The following is a 23,245-nucleotide window of genomic DNA, read 5'->3' on the forward strand; positions in this document are numbered from 1 at the left end:
TATATATATATATATATATATAGATTCTCTCTCTCTCTCTCTCTCTCTCTCTCTCTCTATATATATATATATATATATATATATATAGATTCTCTCTCTCTCTCTCTCTCTCTCTCTATATATATATATATATATAGATTCTCTCTCTCTCTCTCTCTCTCTCTATATATATATATATATATACATATATATATATATACATATATATATATATATATATATGTAGGTATTGCCACTCGTAGATGGGTACATTTGTTACCTATGGACTCAATATTGACATTTGTATAGTAATATTATAGATAAGTTATTAGCACTAACATATTAAATATCGATCAATTTTTTTATTACATGGGCAAATTATTTTGCATCTCTCAAGTCAAAGCCATTAGAGATCAAAGTTCTTTGCTCAAAAAATAAGAGGACTTGTTTCCATTAACGTCTTGTTCCTTCTCACCCATTTAGAGTGGATATGAAACATTTTTGGATGTATGCTCAAATAAGCCTTTGATAAAACTATTTTAAGCCCTTTACCCCCACCAATATTGATATGTGGTTATAAATGAGCTCTAAATGAGGAATCTTGCCCACCCATCATTTTTCTTCCTTGCTTATCAATTTATCTCTATGAAGCCCCTCATTCTCTTGATACCTTTGATGGACTTTGGGTGGACTAAGAAATGCAATTATGGCATGGGCTAAATGATGAGTGTGTTCTCATGTTGAAGCAATATTCACAATATTGCTGCAAAAGGAAACTTGTCGGCCAGGTGACCTTCACTGATTGTATTCCAACTAGTTTTTTATTTTGCTTCCAACGTTTCATAGTGTAAATTACTCTAGTTTAGAAACAAAGAATCTTAAAAGTATTTTAAGCCCTTTACCCCCCATATTGATATGTGTTATAAATGAGGAATCTTGCGCGCCCATCATTTTTGTTCCTCGCTTATCCATCATTTATCTCTATAAAGCCCCTCATTCTCTTGATACCTTTGATGGCCTTTGGACTCAAAAATGCAAGTATGGCATGGGCCAAATGATGAGTGTGTTCTCATTTGAAGAAATATTCACACTATTGATGCATATGGAAACTGATTGTTATTCCGACTATTTTATCAGTTTGCTTCCAACAATTTGTAGTGTAAATTACTCTAGTTTAGAAACAAAGATTTCCCCCCCCCCTCGAGCATGTAGTCGAGCTACTAGAACGACTGGGTCTCATTATGGGGCCCGGGTTCAATGCTTGTGAGCTACATGGACGGGGCTGCTTGTGTGAGCCGATGGATTATTCCACCTTCCCAACACAAGAAACAAAGAATTTTTTGGGGAATGTGGCAAGATACGACAAGGGGAATGCCTATTCCCACATGCATCATGCACTCATACATGTATACTTGCCTCAATTAATTTCTATATTATGAGGATTTTTTAAATTGATTATTGCTAAGATAGATGTGTAACAAGGGATGCCACATAAATAATAAAATAGGATGTATTGGGGACTTATAAACTAAGGTAGTAGTAAATTGAGATAAAAGGGATAAATAAGGAAGGGGCTTATGGTCACTATTGTTATTTGGCTTGGGGTTTTAATAGGGAGAGATGATGATAAACCTCGCCAAGGTTTTATGGACTTGCTCCCCTTCTTTTAGGCACGTGGGAAAGATTGGGGAGAATCCCATCCATGAGGAACCATGAGGTATGGACATGGGAAATTTCCCCCTTTTTTTTTTTTGCCAGTGTGTAAACCCTTGAGCTCATTTTTTTCACTAACTTTTTCTTTTCTTTTCAAAAGCCTTATCTTGCATCCCATAAAATTGCCCTAGCCCCCTTAATAGAGCTAGTAGTGTGAATGTCAATTGCAAGTAGTAGTGTGAATGTGAATTGCATCAAAGGTCTCCATGAAAAAAGATCTCCTCTATCCACTTGATTGTCATCCATATTGGCTTCTTGTGCATATATCGTACCCCATTTTCATACAACCCAATCAACCTTAGAGCTATATGAAAAGGTGACTAACCTTTCACCTTTTGAGCTGTCCTAAGCTTATGATGGAGCATTGATTCCCTCCACGACCTTTTAAAAACCATAGGTTAATTAGATTCAACCTCCATACATATTTGTAAAGGTTTTGAAGAAAGAGATAATGCAATGATTTTAACCACGTGGTCCTCATGATGCCAACGATCAATTTATTCTCAAATGATCTTTAAATTCTCTCGAGTCTGGGCTCTTCCATATCTTGCTGGGTCACTCCAAATCCTTTAGAAAGTGTAGCTTGCATCCCCTGCATCATTGCTTGCCATATTCCCAAAGCCTACAGATACTCTCATATACCCCCCCCCCCCCCCCCCCCCCCCCAAAAGCCTATATATACTCTCCCATCCTATGCCTACATGTATTAATCAGCCTATTTAATACTGCTTTTGGGTTCATTGAGCTACTCTAATGCTATGCATCCCCTTCCCATTTGTCACACTTGATTGAACTTTGTTGCCATGGACATTGCCTACCTTACAACGCTTGCCCAAGCATGGCCCTCTGAAGAGATAAGCCTCTCTTGTAGTCACATGTTAATACAAAACCCATCTAGTAAGTAGGTTTCCACAACAGCAATATGGCCATTGTAACTGCCTAGAGATCCTCATAGAGCTGTGCATGTGGTTCATGGAGCCATGCATGTTCCTGCTAAGAAATCCTCTTTGATGTCGGTTGATTGATTTAAGAAGGAGACTAATCAAGCAAATCAACACACACACACACAATTAGATTCTCATGGTTTTCTGAAGAATCCGCACGATGTCCGACACGCAGCTGAGCATCAAATCATCTCCCAATGCAGATGTGATGCAAGCAGGGGCAGCTATGAAGGTATCAAGGGAGGATACAAATGCAGTCAATGGCATAGAGAGTAATGGGCTGCAAGCCTTGTACAACAACAGCAAGAAGCTCTACTTAGGGAGGAGCTTAACTCATTGGGCACTGATGATTATCAGCATCTTAACTCTGGTGATTGGAGGATCATCTGCTACTCTATTAGGGCGCCTCTATTTTGTGCATGGGGGTTCTCACCGTTGGCTGTACACATGGGTTCAGAGCGTGGGCTGGCCAATTAATCTTCTACCCCTCTACTTATGCTATAATAAGAAGGGATTAAATGGTGCTAAGAGCAATTATCCTACACCTTTGACACTGAAGCTCTTCATCATATATGTGGGGATGGGGTTTATCACAGTACTGGATAATCTCTTCTACTCATGGGGGCTCTCCTACTTGCCTGTTTCTACCAACGCATTGCTTTCTGCCAGCCAGTTAGCCTTCAATGCGCTCTTTGCCTTCGCAATTGTAGGCCATAAGATGACCCCCAGTGTGCTCAATTCTGTGTTTGCAATCACCATGGGAGCTGTGCTGTTGGGCGTCCATGCACAGTCTGACAGGCCGGCAGGAGCCACGCAAGGCCAATACGTATTAGGGTTCGTAATGACCATAGCAGCGGCTGCGCTGTATGCGTTGTTGATAACGTTAATGGAGGTTATATACAAGAAGGTGTTGATGAAGGCGGACGTTGTGGTGGCGCTGGAAGCGCAGACGGCGATAGCGGTGGCGGCGACGGCGATTGCAATGGCGGGGATGTGGGCGACTGGCGATCTTGCTGCAATACACAAAGAGAGTGTGGGGTTTAACCTGGGTTCGACGGTGTATGCAGTAACCCTGGTTGGGTCAGCCGTAGGGTGGCAGATGTTTTTCCTCGGAGGGGCCGGGGTTATCTTCCTGAGCTCTTCTTTGCTCTCGTGTGTTCTGTCGACCGCCATGCTTCCTCTGCTCTCCATCTTGGCCGTCATCTTCTTTCACGACACCTTCTCTGCACTCAAGGCCATCGCCATGCTGCTCTCCATGTGGGGCTTCATCTCCTACATCTATGGCGGCTACCTCGACTCCAAAGCAAAGCTCACCGTCCTACCAGAAACCCCCCCGCCTACTTTATAGAGCCAAGAAAGGCTTCCACCTCCACAACCACACACACACACAACGGCCCCCTACAAGTACCTAGTACATGTGACCCTTTGCACCTCCCCATTTTCTCCTTCAATTCTAGAATTGAAGCTTCCAAACTTGCATGTTTTTATCTCACCCAAAGGAGCAACACAAGCCCAACACAAGCCCAAGTACCTACAACATGTGAGCCTCTTTGAAGCTTTACATTTTGCCTTGAAGCTTGCATTATTGTAGGCTCTGTTGTTTTGAAAAAGAAAATATCCTTTTGTTGTAGAATCGAAGATTTCCAAAAGCCTCTTAAGTTTGTTATATTTCATGGGAGTTCTAGCAAAACTCACCCTCCAACTGTCCACCAACCAGAAACTACCACTATTTCTTTATATCCACTATTTCTTTATATCCAAGGAATGTTTTATCTCAACAAAAGGAGCAATGCAAGCCCAAGTACTTGCAACATGTGAGCCTCTTTGCAAATCTCTCTCTCTCTCTCTCTCTCTCTCTCTCCCTATACATATATATATATATACATATATATATATATACATATATATATATATACATATATATATATATATATATATATGCAAAGGATGACTTGATGTGAGTGACACGTGCTTTCACATAGGGTGAGTTATTGTGACTTCTCACTTGTTTCACATGTTCTCTTGGCCCTACACTTACAATGTAGGATATCTTAAAAGATGATGTGTTCAATTATTGCACGACTTTAGGTCGACCTTTTTAAAATTTCAAAATAAATATATGATTTCCCTTCATATTTTGAAAATCCCTTGTTTTGGAAAAAAAACTTTTTGTGTACTTTTTGCAAGATATTTTGAAAAAAAAAGACAACTCAAATGTCATGTTTCCTTTGATTTTTTGGGTTAAAATTTTGAGCATTTTAGTTTTAAGTTGGCCCTTAAACTCTTACATGGCATGCCCTTAATCTAATTGAGTGTGAAGAAAAATAGATGCTATGTTGTTTAAGAAGGCTTACCTTGAATTGATTAGTTGATTTCTGTGTATGTGTATGTGTGAAGAAAAATAGATGTTATGTTTAAGAAGGCTTACCTTGAATTGATTAGTTGATTTGTGTGTATGTGTATGTGTGAAGAAAAATAGATGCTATGTTTAAGAAGGCTTACCTTGAATTGATTAGTTGATTTGTGTGTATGTGTATGTGTGTATACATGTGTACATGTGTGTGTATGTGTGTGTGTGTGTGTGTGTGTGTGTGACGTGTGTGTGTGTGTGTGTGAGAGAGAGAGAGAGAGAGAGAGAGAGAGAGAGAGAGAGAGAGAGAGAGAGAGAGAGAGAGAGTCTTAGTATAAAGGGTGCAAGCTAAAGTAGAGATTACAATGAAGCCATATTGTACACACTACATTTAATGAAAAGCCTCCCTTTACTATACGAACTAGATAAAAGTAAACTCTATCGTTATTGCCTATTCATAACAATGAGTGAAAACGGTTGATAGAATACTAGTGGTGAAGCCAAAAATAAAATACATCCTTAGTGTAATTGTAATTTTTTGGGAGAGATTCTGGAAAAAAAAATTAATGTTATTGTTGAGTGCATGTCTTCATGTTTTGGCCATTTTGATAATAAGGTAGCCCTCTAACGCGTATATGACACGTCATTTATTTGATGTTTCACATGAACAAAGGAAGATGTTATGTTTAAGAAGCCTACCTTGAATTGAAAATTTTATTTAATTTAGTATGAACAAAAGGAGATTTTTTTTTAAAGGAAGCCTACCTTGAGTTGATTGATTGATTGATTGATTGAGAGAGAGAGAGAGAGAGAGAGAGAGAGAGAGAGAGAGAGAGAGAGAGAGAGAGAGAGAGTTAATTTGATTGATGGGGTGAACAAAAGGAGATGTTCTATTTAATATGCCTACCCTAAATTGATTGATTGATTGGTCAATTGGTTGGTCGATCGATCGGTTGGTTGGTTGGTTGGTTGGTTGAGAGAGAGAGAGAGAGAGAGAGAGAGAGAGAGAGAGAGAGAGAGAGAGAGAGAGAGAGAGAGAGAGAGAGAGAGAGAGAGAGAATCTTAGAATGTAGGGCCCAACCTAAAGTAGAAATAAAAATTGGTTTGCCTCTTTAATAAGCTATATTGCATAGTACATTCAATAAAAAATATCCCTGCACTACGAGCTAGATAAAGTTGAATTCTACACTTATAGCATATTGGTGAAACCTACAGCTGGTTGGTAAAGACTCTAATATTGGCACATTCTAGTGAAATAAGTTGCATTTTGTGGGCCGTACATAAAATGATTAAACCAACCTATCGATTAGTACAAATCATTCTAATGAAACAACTTGAATTTCATGGGTTGTACATAAAATGATTAAACCAACCTCTCCGAGTAATACAAATCATTCATCAAGTAGAGCAAAAAATAACTTGTTGATAACACTAAAAGTACTTCAAAGCTTAGAAATAGAACCTTTTTTACGTCCCATGTCAATATACATTCTTCATTGCTAAAAAAATGTACATTTTTAACATTTCTAGGAAGAGACATTCAAGGCTCACCATAAAAATCATTGAACTCAAATTGGGTTTTTTATATAAAGGCAAAGAAACCTAAAATTTTAATGTATTTTCTATCAATTAACCTACAAAAATAATTTAATCTTTTAAACTAAGATGTATTATTCAAGTCTTGGGAGAAGAAATCAAATAATGAGTCATCAAAAAATGTGTTGAGTCATGGACTATCGTTTTGATTTTTTCTCATATCAGTCCTCATCATTAGAACATTTTCCCTAACTTTGTAACGTTATTAAGGAGCAAAATAAGGTGCCTTTGAACTCAATAATTAGAACATATATTTAATATAAAGCTATTATGAGTAGTACAAATGAAAAGTTTGTGAAGAAAAATACAAGGATCTTGTAGCATAATGCTTCTCCCACAAAGGCTTTAAATTGGGATACTAATCAAATCTCTAGCACTTAAATAAAATCTTTAGCACTCGATTTAAAAAAAACTACTCAATAGTAGTGATGAAATAAATAGATGTTTAAAAAAGGAAAATTGGTGACACTTTGTAGAAGGTGCATAGTTCATATGTTAATGCTAATTTATTAGTTATAATCATGATCATAACAAAAAATACAATGTTGCAACAAGTGAGTGCTTTTATTTATAGTGTGTACCAAAATTAACCCCACAAAATAGGCACTTACGTAAGATGCCAAAACAAATGAAAAACTAATGATTACACGGAGATACTTAGATGGCTTATAACACTTAAAAAAAGGCTCACAAGATGTTACAAGTAATAGCTTTGCTGACAAGAGAAAGGGGGCAAAAAGTTTTAATAATATGCCCCCAAAATTCATTTATCTAGTGAAGCTTATAAGATAAATTAAACTCTAAAAAGAGATTGTCTAGTATGATTAGAGAAGGAGACTATGGGAGTGTTTAAAATGACTTTAAGCTCATTTGGATGCTGCAGTTTATCTATTGAATAAGTTTATACTTTATATGTTGAAAATGCTTATATGGATTCCAGCATCTACTGCCATAATCCAAAAAAAAAAGGCTTTATGGCCATTACTTTAGTGCCCATATTTTTGTTTTGTATGTGGGCTCTAAAAGCATTTCCCCCCTAACCATGTCATAGATTAGTCCCACTTAATTGAGAAGTTGGTAGCAAGGGTATACTATCCTTTTTTGATGAAATTTAATAGTAAGATTTTAGTAGTTCATTGTGTTATATGTGAGAATAACTTCCAAGATTTTAGTAGTAGTTCATTGTGTTACATACTAATAACTTCCAAGATAGGGAGTAAAGGTCCCATTCAACCTTTTTATTTCCTTTATTTTGGATCAAACCACCTTTCATAACCTTTTGATGAATTTTAGTAGTAGTTCATTGTGCTACATGCTAATATCTACCAAGATAGGTTGTTGTAACTTTTTCTCATAATCAAAGAACAATTCCCATTTGTGCCAGTAACACTATATTCGTGAGTTTGGGAATTTCCCAACTCCCATTTTTTGAATGCTAAAAAGGTGGGACTTGGATAACATGCCTATAAGTTTTTCAAAACCATATCATGTGACCTATTGTTGGAAAGCGCTTGGAAAATGGAATCTAGTGAGCTATAGAGCGCTCAATTTGGAGTAACGGTGTTCAAGTTATGATTAATCCAAAGATTTGACCACATGTCCCAAACTTATGGGAAATTCCCATATTCCCCAATATGGAGTCCATAGCTACTTCATAGCCTACATAACCTTAACTGCTTAGGTTTGTTTGGCTTTGTTCATTATTTGTTGCTTAATGATGGCTTCTTTGGCTTTCTTTTCTTAATGTAGATGTGGCCACACAGTTTGAGAAGTAATGATGTTAAGTGCCTAGTAGTTAACCTTTGGTTATAACATTCCGCCTTCCGATTCTAGGTATGTCCTCCTCAATCCTAGGTATGTCCTCCTCAATCCTAGGAAATAATGGAGGTATCGATGTGGCAAGATTGATGTTGGTGTAAGTGCCTGAGTGGATACACGTAACGGTGCCTAGGTGCATACAGGTAAGGGTGCCTAGGTGCATACACATAAGGGTGCCTAATGTAGGTAAGCATGCTTAATGTATGTGCTTGAATGGTGCAAGCACCTAGCTGCTTATATGCTTTGCAAAAGAAAAAACAATATGTGGTGCAAGTAAGAGTATTTGTAGAGGGGACGGCGTTTGTTGGTGAGATTCTAACCATAGGTCACATAGTGTGTGAGTGTCAGTGTACTATGCATGAGTGATATAGAACCATGATAGATTTTTTGCAATCTATACTCCCCTCTCCACCATCCAAGTATTGTTTGACATTTTATGCTTATCCACTCATGCAAGTGACGACTTTTTTTTGTAATTTTTTTCTTTATTTTAACATAACTCATCATTGTCAAAGTTGCACGTGCTGGAGACATATGCAGAAGAGCCTAATGTTGAAAAGGATGAGCAAGATTGACAGCTACTTTTCATCGCATTTTTGGAGACTCTAAATTGTTTGGGAGTGCACCACATCCCTTTCAAAGTAGATTTGTTAACTATTGAGGATAGGTGTGTGTCGATGGTAAAAAGCAACTACATGTGTCGATAGGTGTGTGTCGATGGTAAAAAGCAACTACATGTGTCGATGGTAAAAAGCAACTGCATGTGTTTCCAAAAGTGAGATTGGATCACATCTGGCAAAGGTTATATATGGTAGTTACTAGGCAAGTACTACAATTGGTAATAGTAGAAAGATATGTGATCTAGGTCTGGGCCTTCATGGATATCAAAGCTAAGTGCGATATACCCCATGATGTTGGTCATTTGCAGTCAATCAAAATGATGTTGGTCATTTGCAGTCAATCAAAATGATGATGAGGTTGAGGAAGAACCATGCTATAACAAAATCTCGGTTAGGGATATCTTTTCCTTTGTAGGACGAGTAAAAGTATGTAGGCTCTGAAATTCAAGAAGGAAAGGATGTGTCGGTTGGAGCCTTGGAAAATTGTACACAAGGTTAGGATCCTGTTGTTGTAGCTTACGAAATTCCAAGCACAACCACCTTGTTTATGGCACTAGGGCCATTTGATCATGCATTCATCTATGATGTGCCCTTTGCACACAGAGCACATAGGAGTATTCATTCGCATCACAAGAGGATATGCACACAGAGCACATAGGAATATTCATTCGCATCACAAGAGGATATTCATCCGATTTAACTATTGTGGTTATGAGTATCACAGTTTGACCAGTCTGACAAAGCAATCTGCGTCTTGATTCATGCCTCTCATCCTAAGGGTGTGGATGTTCTCCTTTAGCTCCTCCACTTGTGCTGACTTTTGGCACAAGCTACATCCGATTCTACCAACTACTATCGAATCTCCTCAAATTCTTTAGCAGTGTCTACGTAGGCCTGTTCCAAGACATCATTTCTATGTTGGGTTTCAATCAAGGTCCGAGACTGCTTCTCAAAACTCTGAAGAGAAAAGGCAAGATCATCGGCAGCCAAATTGTGGGTTAATTTGCAGAGAATCGAACCTGTCTCGCCAATATTGGGTAGTTTCATTGTGTCGTTCACTATGCCTGCTCATTGCCTCTTCTGCATCCTTCCTGGCATTGAAATGATTTTGCATTTCTTGCATCAGTAGCCCGGTTTCTGCATTCTCCTTTCTAAGTTTCTCTATCATATCATCTTTCTCAATGTTCAATGCATTCTGCATGCTACAGAGCCATTTGTAGAGAAGCTCCTTTTCGGTTGTCTGATTTGCAAGTGTCTGCTTCGCCCTTTCTAGCTCTTCCTCTACATCGTCCCCATCCGTTCGAATATCTCAAAGCTACAGATTCATCTCCTCGATGTGCTTCTTTGCTTCTTCTCTTTTCTGTTTTTCTATCTATGCTTATCTTTCAATGGCCTCAGCTTGCTCTCGTGCCTACAAGGCCTTTGCTTCTGCCTCCTCTACCCTCGCTTGTGCCTCCTCTACCCTCACTTCTGTTGAGATATCGAGCTCGTCTAGTGAGGCGGTGGCCACTGATGACCCGCACTTACACCACTGGCATGGTTGGTGAGATCTTGGGTGATATGCGGCTAGTGGGATGACAGGCTGTGTGACAGCCATTCTAGAGACTGGCATAGTTATAGTGCCAGCTCATTTAGTTGGGTTCACACTATAGAGAACCCGTGTATGTATTGGTTGAGTACCTTTCATATTATTGTGTACTCTTATCTTGTATATGGTGTGTTGAGTGTTGAGTGAAGAAGAAGAAGATTTTTAGCCTCTCACCTTGTGTGTTCTCTATTCGGGTTTTGTGAGTGTGTGTGTGTGCTTGCAAGAGCTCAAGCTCTTGCAAGCACACACCTTGTGTATTCTCTATTAGGGTTTTGTGAGTGTGTGTGTGTGCTTGCAAGAGCTCAAGCTCTCTTCCCCCTACATCTTTTCATGGTATCAGAGCCTGGTTTGTGCTAAGGGCCAAGCTGCAAGCAAGAGAACCACAGGAAGCGATACGAGAGTAAGAGCTGCAACTACTCTTCCCTATTTGTGTTGGTGACTACACCCTTGTCGGGAGCTCTACGGGAGGCACCGGCAACGATCTCTGATTGAGGAGCTTTCTTCGCGAGAGTAAAGCTATAGGGCAACCGTAACGTCTTATCGGACAAAATTTTTTGGGCCAAAAACGCGTTTCGGGCGCGTCTGGACCTTCGTTTTTCAGAAATTAGGCGATTTCGAGCACTACGGGTAAGTCATCGATTCTCTGCAGAACTCTGTTTTAAGAACTGCAGGAAGACAGATTGACTGTGCAGACACTGTGGGTGCTGCAAAGAGGTCTACAGTTGCCATTGGGTGTATGTATGCACATTGAAGTCACTGGTTGTGACATTTGAGAGTACTACAGTACCGCTGTGCAGAAAATACAACAGTTTGTGCAGAAAAACCAGAGTGCAGGTTCTGGTAAATTTGTGTGTTTGGCAAGATGTCAAATGATGGGATAACCCAGATTGTGGCTGAGAAGCTTCATAAGAATAACTTCCATGCTTGGAGGTTCAAGTTGACGAATTTCCTGATGGAAAAAGGTTATTGGGACTACATAGAAGGTGAGCATGAAGAGGCACCAGAGATACCGGATATAAATCTGACTGCTGCAGATGTGAAAGAGTTTAAAGACTGGAACCAAGGAGCCAGGAAGGTTATGTATTGGCTATCCATCAGTATACAGGACACCATGATTGGGCACATTCAGGATGCCAAGTCCCGCAAGGAGGCGTGGGACACCTTGGTAAAGCTCTATGAAACAAATACCAAGGCACGTAAGATACAGTTGAAGAATGAACTTCATACTATGGAGAAAAAGAGCATGTTTGTGAATGACTATGCGCTGAAGATAAAGGGTATTGTGGAATCCCTTGCATATATTGGTGTGTCAGTAGATGATGATGACAAGGTGGAAGTCTGTCTACGTGGTCTTGGGCCACAATACAAGGCGTTCAAGACGTCCATTCAGACTCGGGAAAACATTCCCAACTTTACAGATTTGGTGTCTATGCTGATTATCGAAGAGAAGAGCTTGGGTGAAGACCAACAGTCTTCACAAAGAAAAAACAGTTCAGAGCAATAGGCCTTCTACACGAGTTCAGGAAGAGGACGAGGTAGAGGAGGCCGTGGACGCGGTCAAGGAGGTGGCCGAACAGGTAATGAGAATTATGGCCAGCAGCAGCAGCAACAACAACAGTCCCAGAATCAACAACAACAACACGCAGGTGGAAGAGGCAAATTCAGAGGCAGGGGGAGTCAAAGAGGCTGTGGAAATTAGCAAAGGCAATATAATGATGCACATGAATGCTATTATTGTGGTAAGCCTAGACATGTACAGGCAGAATGTTATAAGAAGCAGGCTGACATGCAAAATGGGAAAGTGCAGCAAAACAACTATGCATCCTCAAGCAGAAATAATGACGATAATGAAAGGTTGTTCGTTATGCAGCATGTCGTGAATGCCATGTCTAAAAATGTTGATGCAGCACAAAAAGATAATGTATGGTATGTGGATTCAAGCGCTTCGAACCACATGACGAGTCATGGGGAGTGGTTCAAGGAGATGAAAAACCCGGAAAGACCAGGTTTGTGGAAACAGGGGATGACACTGCTCATCCAATTGCCCATGTTGGAGATGTGCCATTGTCTATGCAGGATGGCAAAGTGAAGTACCTTGCAGATGTACTTCATGTACTGAACATAACAAAGAATCTGGTTTCAGTTGGCCAGATGATTGAGCAGGGTTTGCAGGTTCAGTTTAACCCTGATGGTTGTTATGTTGAAGACTTTAAAGACAAGTGCAGGTTGGTTGCAAAAGGCAACAGAGTGGGCAGAATGTTTACGTTGAATGTAGACATGCCTGAAATGAGTGCTGCGATGTTTGCAAATGGTTCAAGAATTGTTGCAAACACAGACATTTGGCATAAAAGGATTGGACATGTAAATGTGCGGAGATTGAAGTCTATGCAGACAAAAGGAATTGTGACAGGGCTGCCAAAATTTAAAGTGGAAGGTATGCAGAAAATATGTGAAGCATGCCAATTTGGGAAGCAAACAAAGCATGTGTTTCCACGTAACAGATATGTGAGCAGAAATGCACTAGATGTTGTGCATTCAGATGTATGGGGTCCTACGAAGACCATATCTATGGGAGGCTGCAGGTATTATGTGACTTTCATTGATGACCACACAAGGAAAGTGTGGGTATATTTCATGAAGGAGGAGTGAGGTGTTCACTCACTTTCAGAATTTCAGAGTTTTGGTTGAAAAGCAAACAGGGAAATATGTAAAGTGCCTAAGGTCAGATGGAGGGGGAGAGTACTTCTCCAATGAGTTCTCTGAATTTTTGAAGAAGAATGGTATTCGGAGACAGTTTACATGTAGATATACTCCGCAGCAAAATGGAGTTATTGAGCGAAAAAACAGGCATATTGCTGAGATTGCGCGAGCATTGATGGAAGAGAAGAATATGCCGCATAGCTATTGGGCTGAGGCTGTTTCTACAGCAGTATACATCATGAACAGGACTCCAACTGCAGCCATACATGATGTAACTCTAGAGGAGAGGTTTACTGGCAGAAAACCAGATTTGTCTCATCTGAAAGTCTTTGGATGCATTGCATATGTGCATGTGCCAGATGAGCTGAGAACTAAGCTGGATCCAAAAACTGAAAAATGTGTGTTTATTGGATACTCCCTTGAGCAAAAGGGATACAGGTGTTATAACCCTGCTACACGTGAGTTGAGGGTAAGCAGATGTTGTCTTTGATGAGATGAGCAGCTGGTATGCTGCTAAAAAAGAAGCTGTTGGGGCTGATGTGAGTGGAAGTGTGGTTGCACAGAATGCAGGTCAGCAATCACAGTCTTTGAGTGGACCAGGAGAGTCCTCATCTAGTGGGTCTATTGATAGACCATGGAGTGGCAGGCTGCGTCATAATACCAGTCCTGCAAATGTGATTAGTACATCACGTAAAGGAAAAGAGAAAGTGGTTGAGCCCCCTGGTATGCCTGGCATTTCTGCAGGGCATTCTCATGTTGATGGAAGTGGCTTAGATATGAGCCTTGATGAGGAGCTTGGGATCCCAGCTATGAGAACACCTAGTGTAAAGAAGGCTATGAAAGCCATGAATGAAAAGCTGTGAAGATCAGGGAGAGTGAAAAGCCCTGTGCAGAGATTTACATATGATGGTTATGTGGCACATCACTATGCATATATGGCAAAGGTTGTGCAGGTTGTAGAGCCCACATGCATTGATGAGGCTGTTGGAAATGTGTGTTGGGAGAAAGCTATGGATGAGGAGATGGATGCACTATATGGAAATGAAACTTGGGATTTAGTGCAATTGCCTGAAGGCAAGAAAGCCATTGGATGCAAGTGGGTGTACAAAGTTAAACATAACAGTGATGGAAGCATAAACAGGTACAAGGCTAGATTGATAGCCAAAGGATATGCACAGACATATGGGATTGATTATGAGAAAACTTTCAGCCCAGTTGCCAAGATGGCAACGGTGAGAGTTGTGATAGCAGTGGCTGCGTCAAAGCAATGGTCTTTACATCAGATCAAAACTCTGAACATGAAAGCCACCGATGCAGCATACGCAGCCCAACATGACAAAACCCTTAGGAAGGGTGCAGAAGCGAGGGTAGAGGAGGGTAGAGGAGGCAGAAGTTGAAAAGATGCAGGGGGAAGAGAGCTTGAGCTCTTGCAAGCACACACACACTCACAAAACCCTAATAGAGAACACACAAGGTGAGAGGCTGAAAATCTTCTTCTTCTTCACTCAACACTCAACACACCATATACAAGATAAGAGTACACAATAATATGAAAGGTACTCAACCAATACATACACGGGTTCTCTATAGTGTGAACCCAACTAAATGAGCTGGCGCTATAACTATGCCAGTCTCTAGAATGGCTGTCACACAGCCTGTCATCCCACTGGCCGCATATCACCCAAGATCTCACCAACCATGCCAGTGGTGTAAGTGTGGGGCCTATCCCCCAGGTGGGTCGCCGTCTCACTAGACGAGCTCGATATCTCAACACTCCCCCTCGAGCTCAACTCCATCTCATGTACACCAAGCGAAGCCTTGAATCTGCGGAGCTTCTCTATACCCAATGCTTTGGTGAAGATGTCAGCTACCTGATCCTCTGTGCTGACATAAACAAGGTCAAGGTCTCCTGCCAAGACCTTCTCTCTGACGAAATGGTAGTGAACCTCTATGTGCTTCGTACGAGCATGAAAGACTGGGCTCCTGGCCAATTGTATACTGCTAATGTTGTCACAGAAAATGACAACTTGTCTATCCACTGATAGACCCAAATCTACAAGTAGCTTTCTCAACCAAGCTACCTCACATGCTGCCATAGCAGCTCCTCTGTACTCGGCCTCTGTACTGGATAGAGCAACTGTAGGCTACTTCTTGCTGCTGCACTCCCCAAAGAAAACATGAATCCACTGGTAGATCTTCTATCTGAGATACTACCAGCCCAATCAGCATTTGTGTACCCATGTACACATATCTCTGTCCCAGTCTCATAGAATAGTCCACAATGCAAAGTAGACTTCACATACCTCAGTATTGCGTCTCACTGCATCCAAATGCGGTTTTCGTGGAACCTACATAAACTGACTCACCAACCCAACAGCATAGCTCAAATCTTGTCTGGTGATCGTCATGTAGATCAAACTTCCTACTATGCGCCTGTACATAGTAGGATCCTCCAAGACCTCTCCTGAATCTGTAACTCAACTTGCCATTCTTGATCCAATGGCACAGAAATAGGCTTACAGCCTGTCATACCATACTTGGACAACATGTCCAAGCCATACTGTCTCTGCAGTAATCCAATACCATGTGGTGACCTAATCACCTCAATGCCCAAGAAATATCTGAGCTCCCCCAGATCCTTCATCTCTCGAACTTCTGTCTAAGCAAGATCTTACATCAAAGATCTCTGCATCATGGTCCCCCGTAATGATCAAGTCATCTACATAGATGACAACAAGCACAACTCCTCTTTCACCATGTCTCACATACAGCGAGAAATCTGCATTGGCTACATGAAAGCCAATAGTGACAAGATATTCAAAAATCTTGTCAGACCATTCCTCTTGGTGCTTGCTTTAAGCCATACAAGGCTTTCTTCAACCTGCAAACATGCTTGGGGTGACCCACATTCTAATAACCAGGTGGCTGTACATATACACCTCTTCTTGCAAATCCCTGCAAGAATGCATTCTTTACATCCCAACACACTCATTGCTTGAGGTGACAATTGGGATTTGCCATTCAAGAAATTCTGCAAGTTAAGTAGCACGCTCTTGGAGATCGCCTTTGAGAAAGAGATCGAACGTTTATTCACTATCTCTACTGCTGCTTGCTTGAACATGCCAAAATTTCACTGTTCCCCTCGTATCAGGAAAGAACTGCCTTATCTTTTTAAACTCTTTCTGATAATCATTAGGCAAGCTTGAAACCTTGATTCCACCATCTGCACTAATCTGAGCGTCGGGAATAAATCTAAAACATCCTTTTTCTTCCACTTCTTCTCCAAGAATTGTGCTTGCAAGTCGTCTCCATGAATTTTTAGCGCCTTTTCAATCAATCCTTCACCGATGTTGATCCTGTTACCTTTACAGATGATGAATCCATCCTTCGTGTCCACAGAATCTATCAACTTGATGAAGTTGATAGAGATCTCTGAGGAGGAGCTCTCATAACTCACGATATCAAGACCGCGGGGGGGGGGGGGGGGGGGGAGATCGTGTGTGAGAAGCTCTTGGATTGTGAGAAGAGGGGTTCTAAAGGCTGTGTGAGGAGTCTCAGCCTGTGAAGAGGGGTTCTGAAGGTTGTGTGAGGAGCTCTCGACCTGTGCAGAGTAGGGGACTGACACGTTTTGGAGCTCGGTGCGTCCGAGGGGATCCATTGTGAGAGGGGATAGAAGTTGTAGGAGGAAGAGTGTAGGGAGTGTGAGAGGGGATAGAAGTTGCAAGAAGAGTGCAAGGGAGTGTGAGAGGGGATAGTTGCAAGAAGAGTGTAAGGGAGAAAGGAAATGGAAGAGTGGAGGCCTAAGTAGAGTGGGGAAGGTAATTAGGCCTTAGCTAGCCACCCGAGCTAGCATATTGAGGACAAGCCCATTGAATATAATTCACCTTGATTGAAGGTGGCTCATGATTATTTGGACATCTTCCACCGAGCTTCTAATTACTAGCCACCACCGGCCTTGCATGCGATTGAGTGGCGGCTCAAATTTGGCATGTGAAATTAAGTGGCAGCTTGACTTTTGATTGATTGAAGGAAGACCACCATCAGACTTGCATGCGATTGAGTTGCGTATCGGATTTGGCATGTGAAACTAAGTGGCAGCTCGGATTTTGATTGATTGAAGGAAGACCACCATCGGGCTTGCATGCAATTAAGTTTAGTGTAGTAAATGACCAGTCACTCAGATTATTCAGACCACCACCAGGAGTCCAGTAGGATTTGGATCAAAGGTGCAGTAGGCTACATGAGTATTTGGATCTCATTAGGATTAGAGTGCCATTAATTACCTAATACCAGTCATGATCATTTGGAGGGCACCATAGAGTCGATTCAATCACCGCGCTGGCATGTGAAATTAAGTGGCGGCTTGGATTTTGAGTGATTGAAGGAAGACCACTGGGCTTAAGTACCACCGCGGTGGCATCCGAGACTTAATTACAAGGCATGTGGCCTGGATTTTGATTGATTTCATTAAAATCAGAGTGCCATTAACTACCAATCATGATCATTTGGTAGAGTCGATTTAGTCACCGCACTAGCATGTGAAATTAAGTGGCGGGGTTGATTCAGTCACCGTATGTGAAATTAAGTGGCGGCTCGGATTTTGATTCATTGAAGGAAGACCACCACCGAGCTTGCATGCGATTAAGTTCAGTGTAGTAAATGACCAGTCGCTTAGATTCATTGAAGGAAGACCAACACCGGGCTTGCATGCGATTAAGTTCAGTGTAGTAAATGACCAGTTGCTCAGATTATTTAGACCATCATCGGGATTCCACCAGGATTTGCATCAAAGGTGCAGTAAATTTCCAGTCAGCTACATGAGTATTTTGGACATTTGCCATCGAGCTTGCATGATTATTCAGACCACCAGTTTCCATGAGATTGAGTAGAGTACACAACCAGCCCGGTGGAACTAGTATTATTTAAGAGACTCCTACTTGGCTATTTCACGATACTGCATCACTTACTTTCTACTACCTCTGCTCTTCACTCTCCTCTACTTTGCTTCATTGCTCATCCTCTCCCTCCATCGCCATGCACCCATTCGCTCCCTCCATCGCCACACTCGCTCCCTTCACTCGCCCATCTGCTCCCTCCATTCCCTCCAATGCCACACCCTTTCCCTTCAACAACACCATCATCACGCCTTTTAACTCCACCCAAATGCCTCCTCATATCACTCTGCCTCCTACTCCTCGTATCAACGTCATCCCCATTTTGTCATCTTCCGCCTACACTTTCGCCTACAAGGTGGCCGTTTTGCATTCAAACCAGCTCTTGCTAAATTCACTTGTGCACCATCTTTGGACTCTCGGTTGGCTCCCCATAGGACTCTACATCGCCCATCTATGGCAGATGCATGAAGCATGCCTCTATTGTGTCATCTTGTATGGATGCCCTATGGATGTTGATGAAGGGATAGCAAGATTCATGGAGGAGTGGTCTCATCTCACATCATGAGACTGTATTGTACATCCATTTTTGTGTACAAATACATTTTATGCTCGTCTCACATCATGAGACTGTATCATAAATCCTTCTCTGTAAATCTCATAAATTGTTCACTTTAAATGAATCTCTCAAATTGTTAACTTCAGATGAATCTGTACCTTTTGTTCTCTCAAATTGTTAACTTCTGAGATGAATCTATATCTTTTGTTTCATAGATGTCCACATGTGCGAGAGATAGTATAGTGTTGGCCATCGCGCTGGCGCGATTGAAGGAGCTAGGATTTATTTGACCATATGTAATGCCACTGTGCTGGTGAATCATGAGACCATGCGCAGTTTTTAAAGAATTGAATTTGATTAATTTAGGAGTGCAGTATCACAATTGAGTGATTGAAGGTGCTGTGATTGGAGGTGGCTCGAAAGAGGGCTCCATCTTTGATTGATTCAATTTTGATTAAGAAAGATACCTTCGCTGAAGTTTGTTTTTTTTCCCCGCGGCAAAACACAAAAGTTTATTTATGAGAAGAGAAGTTGATGTTTGTTTCTAAACGAATGTAGAACAACAAATTGAGTGAAAATTTATAAGTATAATGGCGGGAGAGATGGAGATATGCGAAACCACGCGGTGGTTGAAACAGTACTTGAAAATTTCACCAGCGCGGTTGGAATAGCAGCACGGTTCATTCTTTAAAATAGACCCATTGTGGTGGTATTACTTGTGCAAACACCAGTGTGATGGTCATTTTCATTAGATTGCATGCAAAAATTAGCATAGTGGTGGAGAGAGTTAACCAGTGTGCTGGTGGAGAGAGCCATGTAGTGACACGTGTCCAGCTCTGCGCGATGGGAAAGACCAGGTGCCACGGTGGAGAGAGTCGTTGGTGGAGAGAGCCATGTAGTGACACGTCTGCATAGTGACACATGTTGAGCTCTGTGGTGTTGAGAATAGGGAGTTTTGGCAGATTGGGTTTGTGTGATGACATCGACTGGTGACAAGGACGTAAAATGTGCATAGAGTAAATGCATGTGGTGACGCGTGTGTCGAGGTTTGCAGTGTTGAGCAGAGTCATTAATATGCTAGTATGCCGAAAAAAAAACCAGCGAGAGCGCTAGCCTGCTCTAAATCCAAAATCTTCCCCCCCCCCCCCGCGCGTGCGCGCGCGTCGCGCTGTGGTCCCAAAAGTGCCCCAAAAATAGTTCTGCGAATGGCTACACCCAATCATGCATTGACCCCTAGTGGCTGCCTTTGAAGATTCTCAATACCCCTACCTTTATATTTACATGCGAAACACTGAGTGCCAAGTTTGTAGTGGGAAAGTCAGTGTGGTCAAGAAGATGTGTCTCTATCATATCCCATTCTTTAGGCCACACTATGTGGCTTTCTAATAAGATAGGTCCTCTGGTGAGATTTCTCTTCCACTATTATTTGTGGGTAGTATGTTACTATGTGAAGTGACCATTAGAACTAGGATTTTGAGCTAGAAAAAGTAAGTGACCATTGACAACATAATGACGCTTTAGGATTCCCAATGACATTTACATCTATGAATGAGATAAATCTAGATGGTTATGCATTTATTGGGCTTCATGTAGGTCATCATTCATGCAACACTATATTTCAACATTTTCTCTGAGGATATAATTTCATCCTTTATTACATTGGGAACCCTAAGTTCAAGGAGGAGTTCATCTTCTTTGAAGATCTCTAGCTTTCTGAAGTGCCGTATATGCAGCTAAGTCCCTCGGATTTACCAAGAGTATGTCATCATGAAACATTACCATGGCTAGGTAGGATGTGCTTAATACCAAGTAAGAGCATTTGCCAATCGCTCAAACTCATGTGTTGTTGGATAAGTGACAATTACTTGAGAGCCAACTTGTGAGTTGATAATACAAGAGTCCTTGGGGGGCAAAGCAATATAGTTTTTCAATGGTGTTGTGTTATCCTAGATCACCTGAATGGATATCTATCCAACCTCTCTCAATTCTCCATCATAAGCTAGGACACGTCAAAAGGTGAAAGGTTAGTGACTTTCCAAATATCTATAAGTTTGATTGTGCTGTATGAAAATAGGGTATGATATGCACAAGAAGCCAATATGGATGATAATAAAGTGGAGAGAGGAGATTGTTTTTCATGGAGACCTTTGATGAAATTTTCATTCACACTATTAGTTGCAATTGACATTCACACTACTAGCTCTATTGGGGGCTAGGGAAATTTATGGGATGCAAGATAAGGCTTTTGAAAAAAATATATAAGCTGGTGAAAAAATGAGGGGGATTTACACACTAGCTAGAAACCTACCTTTCCAATTGACAACTCAAAACAAATATGAGTGCATGATACATGGGGTCATAGGCATTCCCCTTGTCGTATGTTGGGCATTCCCCAAAAGATTCTATGTTTCTAAACTAGAGTAATTTACACTATGAAATGTTGGAAGCAAAATGAGAGAGAGAGAGAGAGAGAGAATCTATTTACTTGATTTTAATGGGTTTTGTCTTCATTATGGGCTGATAAGAAATTTGTATTTATAAAGGACTAGTTTGAATGCATGCCCATTTGCACATCTATTACATCATCTTTTTTCACATGCAAAGATATGATGTAACGGCTATCACCATAGTTTCAATGTTGCAAACTCATTAAGCTTAGTTGTAAGCTTAGATAAGCATATATTGGAATCCCTGGCCTACTACTTAAAGTGCATAAATTATTTTCTCTCGTAAAAAAAACTAATCAGCTTTTATATTCCTTAATCAAACCAACTTCACAAGAATTCTACTTTGTTAACCATAATAAAGTGTGTTTTCCCTTCTTGGCTGAAGATTATGGTTCGTAACTTTTGAGGAAGAGGATTCATCCCCTTGATAACGTAATTTTAATGTATTACAATATCTCTATATCTGAATTTAAGGAAGTACAATGATATGGTTTCACCAACTAGCTTAAAGTATAATGATATAATTTTACCAACTAGCTTAATACATTACAATATCTCTATTTGAATTTGAGAAAGTATAATGATATGGTTTTACCAACTAGCTTAAAAAGTAAACAGCTTTATTGGGTCCAAAGTTGGTCTTCTCCACACTTAGATGATAACAAAAAAAGGTCAATTATGTAAATAATTTATCCATTTTTTAATGGGGGACCATTAACTTCTCTAATATCTTGACCTCATAGCCATCGAATATAGAAGTTATGTGCCAATTTTGATACATCTTATCATTCCAAATATTCCAAAAAGTAGCCACAACTATGCCAGTATATATGAAATCGACATCGTTTATTAATGTTGCATTCCAATTTTGATACATCTTATCATTCCAAATATTCTAGAAAGTAGCCACAACTATGCCAGTATATATGAAATCAACAACCTTTATTCATGTCACTACTTAGAACATGTTATACGCTTAATTATGTGAGGTCATTAGTGACTCATGTCAACATGCCAAGCTAATTTGTGAATACATTTTCATGTCAACATATATCTATTCATTTGAATTGATCTAATTTCTCTTAACTTATTACTAAAGGTGAAGTTTTTTCCACTACATTGTTTCAAATTCTTATGAGGTAGATGTGTTTAAAAGTTTAAGTATGAGTTTTTTCCTTTTTCTCCTAAGGTTCTATAACTTTTATGGGAATCAATAAAGTATCTTAGCTTTACTTTTTGGATGCCCATAAAATTCATAGAACCTTAGGGGAAAAGGGAGAAATCTCAAAATCAATTAAAAAAGGGAGAAATCTCAATTAGAAAAGGGAAAAATCTCAAAATCAATTGGAAAATCATATACACATTCAAGTGAAATAAGTTGAATTTTGTGGGCCTTACATAAAATGATTAAACCAACCTATCAACAAGTAGTACAAATCGTTCATCAAGTAGAGCAACAAAGAACTTGTTAACACCAAAAGTACTTCAAAGCTTAGAAATAGAACCGTTTTTGGGTCCCATGTCAATATGCATCTTCATCGCTAAAAATTATACAATTTTTAACATTCCTAGTAGGAAGAGACATTCAAGGCTCACCATAAAATTTGGGACTAATCATTGAACTTAACTTGGGTTTTTATATAAAGGAAAAGAAACCTTAAATTTTAATTTATTTTCTAAACCTATAAAAATAATTTAATCTTTTAATCCTAGATGTATTGTTAATGTCTTAGGAGAAGAAATCAAATAATGAGTCATCAAAAAATTAGTTAAGTTATGGATTATCATTTTTATATTTCTCATATCAGTCCTCATCATCGTAGCATTTTCCCTAACTTCATAACTTTATTAAGGAACAGAATAAGGTGCCTTTGAACTTAATAATTAGAACATGTTATTAAAGCTATTATGCAAATGAAAAATGTGTGAAGAAAACTACAAGGATATTATAGCATAATTCTTCTCCCACAAAGGCTTTAAATTGGGTACTAATCAAATCTCTAGCACTTAAAACAAATCTTTAAGCACTCAAATCTTTT

At 40.1% G+C, this 23,245-nt stretch overlaps 1 pseudogene across 1 annotated transcript; it reads left to right on the top strand.

The window, feature by feature from the left end:
• The first annotated feature begins 2,114 nt into the window (after positions 1-2,114).
• On the top strand, positions 2,115-4,449 carry LOC147611911 (purine permease 3 pseudogene; annotated as a pseudogene). The gene has a single exon (XR_015263615.1). The product of XR_015263615.1 is annotated as a purine permease 3 pseudogene (transcript).
• Positions 4,450-23,245: the final 18,796 nt, after the last annotated feature.

The sequence above is a fragment of the Cibotium barometz genome, chromosome 46 (assembly GCF_041138505.1).
Source record: "Cibotium barometz isolate CiBa-2024 chromosome 46, ASM4113850v1, whole genome shotgun sequence".
NCBI classification, from domain to species: Eukaryota; Viridiplantae; Streptophyta; class Polypodiopsida; order Cyatheales; family Cibotiaceae; genus Cibotium; species Cibotium barometz.